The 7,240-nt window shown below is 41.4% G+C and overlaps 1 non-coding gene across 1 annotated transcript; it reads left to right on the forward strand.

Annotated features, from left to right (window-relative positions):
* Positions 1–4,533: 4,533 nt before the first annotated feature.
* LOC128049112 (U6 spliceosomal RNA) lies at positions 4,534–4,644 on the forward strand. The gene has a single exon (XR_008199480.1). It is a non-coding gene; the product is annotated as a U6 spliceosomal RNA (small nuclear RNA).
* Positions 4,645–7,240: the final 2,596 nt, after the last annotated feature.

Genomic DNA, 7,240 nt, shown 5'->3' on the forward strand with positions numbered 1-7,240 from the left:
AACTGTCTGTTTAGGGAAACTGTTCCCTCCACGATGGAGTCCTAACATTTCTCACCAGGACCTTTACCATTTGTCCTGTTTTTAGTTGTCCAATGTCATTATTTTCTCCTCCATTGCCGCTCACATAAAACACGGAAGAGCTTGCAGGTTTGGGAACATGTAGGCTTTCTCTCACTTCTAGGTCCATGTACATCCCATCCTTTCTGCCTGGAAATCTAACCACCTCCCTTCAATGACCAGGCTCACCATAATTTGTTCTTTAGGAGTCTGTCTGGATGCTGTTTTCCTTCTGTAAATAATCTGAAGCACTCCACAACCAGTGGTAGTCCTTGCTCTGTGTCCAGTAATCTTGTGCTTGTTCTGGTACTAGCTTTTATCACTTTGCATAGGAATCATTCTTTTGATAGTCTCTCCACATAATACTGGGGTTCCCTGGTGGCTCAGACAGTAATGAACCTGCCTGCAATGCAAGAGATGCAGGTTCATTCCCTGGGTTGGGAATATCCCCCGGAGAAGGAAATGGCAACCCACTCCAGCATTCTTACCTGGGAAATCTCATGAACAGAGACACCTGGTGGGCTACAGTCCATGGGGTTGCAAAGAGTTGCACGCAACTGGGTGACTAACACTTTGACTTTCTCCCTAATACTGTGAGTGTTTCAAAGGTGGGTGCTATCTTGTACTTGCCAAGTTTTGCCCATTATACACTGCCTGGCATGGACCAGTCCCTCAGTAAATATTTGTTGAATGAGTGAATGACTGTGTAATGAGCAGTAGATTTTTCATAAAAGTGGCTGATGTTCCATAAACCTTATTCCTAGCGTCTTGATTATCTCAGGTGGAGGAGGGATGTCCTCTTGTCCCAGCCAGCAGACTGGGTAAGTGACTGTGTCTGCTTCCAACTGGGAAGCCAGAGGAATAGCACTTTTGACTATAATACTAGTTAACACTCGAGTATTAACCACCCAGATGTATGTATGTATGTATATATATATATATAATCAGTGGCTATGTGTGTGTAGGAAAAGCTTGACCATGGGGTCAGACTAATTTATGTTCATGTATGATATTTTCCCACTTTTTAAGTTCTCTGAGGTTTAATTTCCTGATCTGTAAAGCAAGGATTAGTATGTATGTCCTGTAAGATTTGAGCCGTATGGGAAAAGGGTTAGAGATAATATGCTTAGTGCAGTGTCATCTGGAAGGTGCTAATCACAAGCAGTAGCTCCAGGCATAGCTCCAGTCTTATCAATAGGGAACCCTGGTGTCAGTATTGCTTACAGAAGACAAAGAGGCTGTGTTGAGTCAATTTCATGATAACACCAACTTACATTTAATAGCGGCAGCTTCAGATGGAGATTGTCTGCACTTTCGGGTTTTCAGCCCTGGTAAGTTTGAGGTAAATGTACAAGGCTCTAAAATTCCCATAAATATATTTTACTATGTGGGTCTGAAACTCCTACAATTTGGCCACCTGATGCAAAGAACTGATTCATTTGAAAAGACCCCACTACTGGGAAAGATTGAAGGTGGGAGGAGAAGGGGATGACAAAGGTTGAGATGGTTGGATGGCATCACTGACTCAGTGGACATGAGTTTGAGTAAGCTCCAGGAGTTGGTGATGGACAGGGAGACTGGTGTGCTGTGGTTCATGGGGTTGCAAAGAGTTGTACATGACTGAGCAACTGAACTGAACTGAACTGATGTAGTTCTTGGCTTCTTAGGAACAAGGCATGTGAACTCAGGCGTGTGCTCATGTACATGCACACACACACACATATACACATGGACACACCAGAGAATTTCTCCATTTAATTTGCGTTTACTCAATTTGCCACTGACATTTGACACAGCTAAAGCAACTGAGCATGAACACATGCAAGAAATGCATGACAGACTGATTACTGAGTCATAAACATTTTTCTTCAGCGCAACAGCGCTGATATAAGTACTGGCATTACTTCCAGCTTCTTTTCGATATTAAAATTTACCCAGAAGGTAAAGGTCAGTGGGAGAGCTCACCACTTGCAAGGAGAGTGTTGGAGGGAGGGTGTTCCTTTTCTGCTAGATAGCCATGACGCTGGGGAGGAAAGCATGTCAGGCGTTTTCCCTGTCTGCCAGTTCCCCTAGTGTCTTGGGTGCCACAAACTTATCTTCCTTTGCCAGCACATTTAGTTTACAAGATGATTGTCTCACAAAACACAGCAGTTACATTTATGAGAACATATGCAAAATTAAACCACTGACCCAGGAGTCAAATGAAATTTCCCATAAATGATTGAGCTTATTCTTTGCTTTTATTAAAGCAAACAAGCCCTTTGTCCCTTAATTTTACAAATCAGTGCCATTGCAACAAATAGGAGCTTTACAGGTCCAAAAAGGACTACAAGCAACAGAAGTGTGACTTGCCCAGAGAGATCAAAGGTTTCCCTCTGCTTATTGGACCCAGGTTAGGGTGCTTGTGTCTCATTTTATTAACACAGGCCTGGCATCTGTGGTGGCTCCTTGGGATATTCCTTGGTAAATCAGAACCCTAGATAAATTGGACATAAGGTCTCACAATGACTTGGACTTCACCCAGGCAGGCCTCAGGTAGGACCTGCTCCATATGCTGACTTATGTTAAGCAGATAAAAAGGCTTGTTTGGCACCAACAGGAGCTTCCATGTTTCTTCATGGGCAGTATAAATGAAGAAGACATATGTCAACCTAACCGCTATCATCTACAATACTGTCGGGAAGAGAGGATGGGAATAGAAATGCACAGAATGTATTTAATAGGCCAACCTGTCAACCAGTTGCACTTTTTGCAGAACTTCTAACACATGGAAACATTTTGAGATTTTACCATTCTGGGCATCTTTGGAAAGCCTGTGCTTGTTATCATCATCATCAAATGGGCTAGCTGCAGGGCACTGTGGTGGGAGCTATAGAGGGTACCAAGAAGGAAGTGTGAGACATAATCCATGCTGGGGTGACATGCTAGTGGTCAGAACTGGCGGGGGAAGGCCTTCAGGGAGGCGAGAGTGAGACAGGAAGCTCGCTGGCCCCTGGAACTCAGATAACTGGGGACTTTTAAACATACCTCCAGAAGTCCTTTTTTTCCTGTAGGACATACAGCTCTTTTGGAGGTTTTGAGCCTGGTAAATCAGGGGCTCAAGCCCTTGATTATCTCTAGGGCTAGTGAATGAAAACCGAAGGGAAAAACTAGCTACAGTGTAAGATAGTATATCACATGTTTATAGTGATGCCCAAGTGCAACACCCAGTAGAAACTTAGAGTCTTTCTATTTGCTGTCGGCTTCTGAAAGTTTATGCCTGTTGGTTAAGGAATGGCTTATTGCAGACCATGCTTTGATCATGAGTCCATGTCAAGTTTTCCCAGGCCTTCTATTCCTGCATTTAATTTTCTTCAACATTTCCTACAGCTCTCACAAGAAGATGGAGCACTTAGATGCCTTTTACAACAGAGAACTGATGTGCTCGGGTATGACGGGAATGGTTTTTCCAGCTTTTCCCACCTAGATCTAGCTCTGAACTGACAGCTTCCTCATCTGTGTGTGTGTGTTTAATATTTATATTTATTTATTTACTTGGTTGGGTCTTAGTTGCTGCACACAGGATGTTTGATCTTCGTTGCAGCCTGTAGGGTCTAGTTCCCCTACCAGGGATGGAAGCCAGCCCCCTGCTTTGGAAATGCAGAGTCTTAGCCACTGGACCACCAAAAAGTCCCCCTTATTGATATTTTCATTCTTTCTCTCAGCACTTAGTGTAATATTTTATTGCACTTATGAGCTTAAACTTCTGTTTACTAGATTAGAAGCTTCTTGAGGACAGAAATCACATCTTTTCACATCTGCATACTCAATGCCTAGAACAGGGAACCACCCACCACCCACCACCCCGCCCTGGCTCAATATCTATGAATGAGAATTTAGGAAGCCTTCCAAGATGATGGGAAAGAACTCATCTGAACCTCACCCTCCCTGATTATTCTTGATAAATGATTATTTCTATTATGAGATATAATTCAACATCAACATCAACTGAGGGAACAAGGAATGCAGTGACTCTAAAATCATTATTATATGATCTCAGAGTACATTGGTAGAATCACTGCTTACTTGTACAGGAAGCTAGATTATTACTAATTAATGTGTGTCTCCAGAAAGCATTTCAATTAATGGAAGGGGAAGCAACTCTCAGGCATGTTGGATGAGAGGCTAATGACTGCTCTTAACATTTCAGCTGGAGAGTTTACATGTGGTTGAAAATCTATACTATGGATGCCTTAATAGAATACATGTTGTTTCCAGTATTTATTGACTGCCTACTGTGTGCCAAATCTTCTCTTGGCAGGCTATTTCCTGAATGAGCTCATAACTTACTCCAGGGATTTGGCTATCGAAGTAATTTAATGTGATTGGACAGAAAAATGACTCCATTCATCAAACTGATATATTTACAAATTAAAATATATGAATCAGGATTTATGCTCCTTTAGTTCATTTATTATAATAAATATTAGAAATCTAGTGCTCACTTCAGCAGTACATATACTAAAATTGGAATATATATTACATTGAAGAGTAGCATGGCCCTTGTGCAAAGATGACATGCAAATTTGTGAGGCATTCCATATTTTAAAAAAATTCATTAGAACTCTACATCAAGGCTACATCAAATTAATGAATATTTTAATAAAGAAAATGTCATTTAAAAAATTCACTTTCAAGTCATTTAGCTTAAAAGATTTGTCCCAAATCTACCCATAATTTGAGAACATATGTGTAAGCTGTGTTTTCTTTGGAATTTGACTGCTGTGTGAAATGATTATCTGGTGATTGAGACAGTACAGAATTTTCTTTACTTTGAAATGTATGTATGTTTGGTCACATTTTTGCTGAGGTAGTACAGTGTGATCATTTTCATTGTTTTTCTTCTATTAATACTGCAGAAACTTTTTCAATAAGAGAAGCTGGTTGCAATTTCAACTTTAAAATAGGCAAAGAACTTTCCGTGCAAAACAAAATTCTCTTCTATTTAGTTGACCAGAAGGAGGCTCTCTTCCACCTCACTGTATGAAGTTAGACTAAAAACTTGTGAACTTACTTCTTCCAGGTGGATCTAAAGTGTCCCAAGCCATCTCTGTCATTGGTGGTGGCAGAGGCAGCACCCTGAAAATTTCCCAGGAGGAACAGAATTTAAATTTGCAATCATGGATAAGAAGTGAGTGTTAAGTGTTCTTCCCTTCCAGCTCAGTCAAATATTTCTCTTCTAGTTGAATAACAATTAGTAAAAATGTTAGAATAAAACACTCCCCACTAACTTGGGAAATTTCAACATTCCTTAGCTTAATTTTTATGGCTTTGTTTTTCAAGATTGTCCTTAAATCTCCAATATGATTTTTAAGAGTATTTTGAAATGAATCAGTAAGGCATTTGGATTTTTTAAAAGTATAGTTATGCTTCTACCTGCTTATCCCTCTTTGTATATATGTATAAGTAAGATATAGCCTATGTATCTATAAGTGAGACATTTCTCATGTGTATAGCATAGGATAATCTCACTCATCCCAGATGCTCTAATTACATTGCTTTTATCGATCAAGAAGCCACCCAGGGGCAGGTATGTGTCCCAAGGGTATTAGACAGAGCTTTGAAAAATGAATAAAACTTGTCACAGGTTGAACTGTGTCTTCCAAAAAGATAGGCTGATGTCTTAAGCCCAGGGATCTGTGAATGTGACCTTATTTGGAAATAGATTCTTACAGTTGTGGCCAAACTAAAATAAGGTCACTAGGGTGGGCCCTGAATCTAATATGACTGGAGTCTATAAAAGAAAAGGAAGACGCCGTGTAAAGGCACAGAGACAGAGAGACGCGCAGGAAAGAGGGCTGTGTGACAAGAGACGGAGAGACTGGAGTGAAGCCGCTGCAGACCTGGGGGCACCAAGGATTGTGGCCCGCCCCCCCCCCCCCCCCCCCCCCCCCCCGCAGAAGACAGTGAGAGGCAAGGGACAACTCTACCTCTTCGGACCTCTTAGCAGGGTCCTTCTGACACCTTGATTTCAGATCTTTTGGCCTCTAGAACTGTAAGAGAATAATTTTCTATTGTCTTTTAAGTAAAAATACAAAAAAGAAGAAGAAGCCACTAGTAGATTCAGAATACTGAACAGAAGGTCCAGATCCTTGAGCGTAAAGAGGAGTGTGAAGATGCAGCCGTCACTGCAGGTACGCAGTCTGCCATACGATGTCATGAGATCATCCTGAACCAATGGATTTTTGAGTTGCCATCCCTCTTCATTGTCTTGGAGGGCAGTTAATGTGGTTGTTGCAGAAAACAGCATTGTGGCTCTTTTGAGAAGCCTTTCCCTTTAACGATGGAGCAGAGCTAGTTATGAAATACCCAACTGTGACTAATTTTGGAGGAGTAAAGTCTCACATAAACTGTCTCCTGGAGATGCTGGTGGAGCCAGTGAACAGCAGAATGATGATGAGTTTATGTGTGCTAATTGTGCCTTTGAGGGCTTTTTTTCTGGACAGAGCACAAAGCAGATCAATGCTGCACTTCTCACCTCTCTTTGGCGTGAAGGTTCTGGTTGCTGGTAACTGTGGTAGGCAGAATAATGACCCTGAACATGTCCATGCCCGAATCTCTGGAACCTGTGAATATGCTGTTTCACGGCAAAAAAAAAAAAAAAAAAGATTTGCAGAAGTAATTCAGGTTATAGATATTAAGATGAGGAGATGATTATAGTGTGGCCAGTCTAATCACATGATCCCTTAAAAGCAGATAACGTTCTCCAGCTGAAGGGAGATGTAGCAGAAGAAAAAGCCAGAGAATTCCAAGTGTGAGAAGGCATCTATGCACTGTTGGTTATTCTAAGAGGTCAGGGGTCACATGTGAGGGCTGAAAAGAAGCTTATAGAGCTAGGGCCAAGCCTCATTGACAGCCTGTAGGGAAATGGGGACCTTAGTCTTACAACCCCAAGGAAGTGAACTCAGCCAACAACACGAATGAGCTTGAAACTTGATTCTTTCCCAGACCTCTGGGTAAGGAGTTGCAGCCTTGCCCTCATCTTGATTTTAGCTTGGTGAACCACATAGCAGGCTTATGCCCTACAGAAACTAAGATAATGAATTTGTGCTGTTGCTAAGTCACTAAGTTTGTAGCAATTTGTCACAGTATCAGTGGAAAACTAAATCAGAAAACATTTGGAAGAAAATGGTGTTTGTGTTGG

This window comes from Budorcas taxicolor, chromosome 5 (assembly GCF_023091745.1).
Source record: "Budorcas taxicolor isolate Tak-1 chromosome 5, Takin1.1, whole genome shotgun sequence".
Classification (NCBI taxonomy): Eukaryota; Metazoa; Chordata; class Mammalia; order Artiodactyla; family Bovidae; genus Budorcas; species Budorcas taxicolor.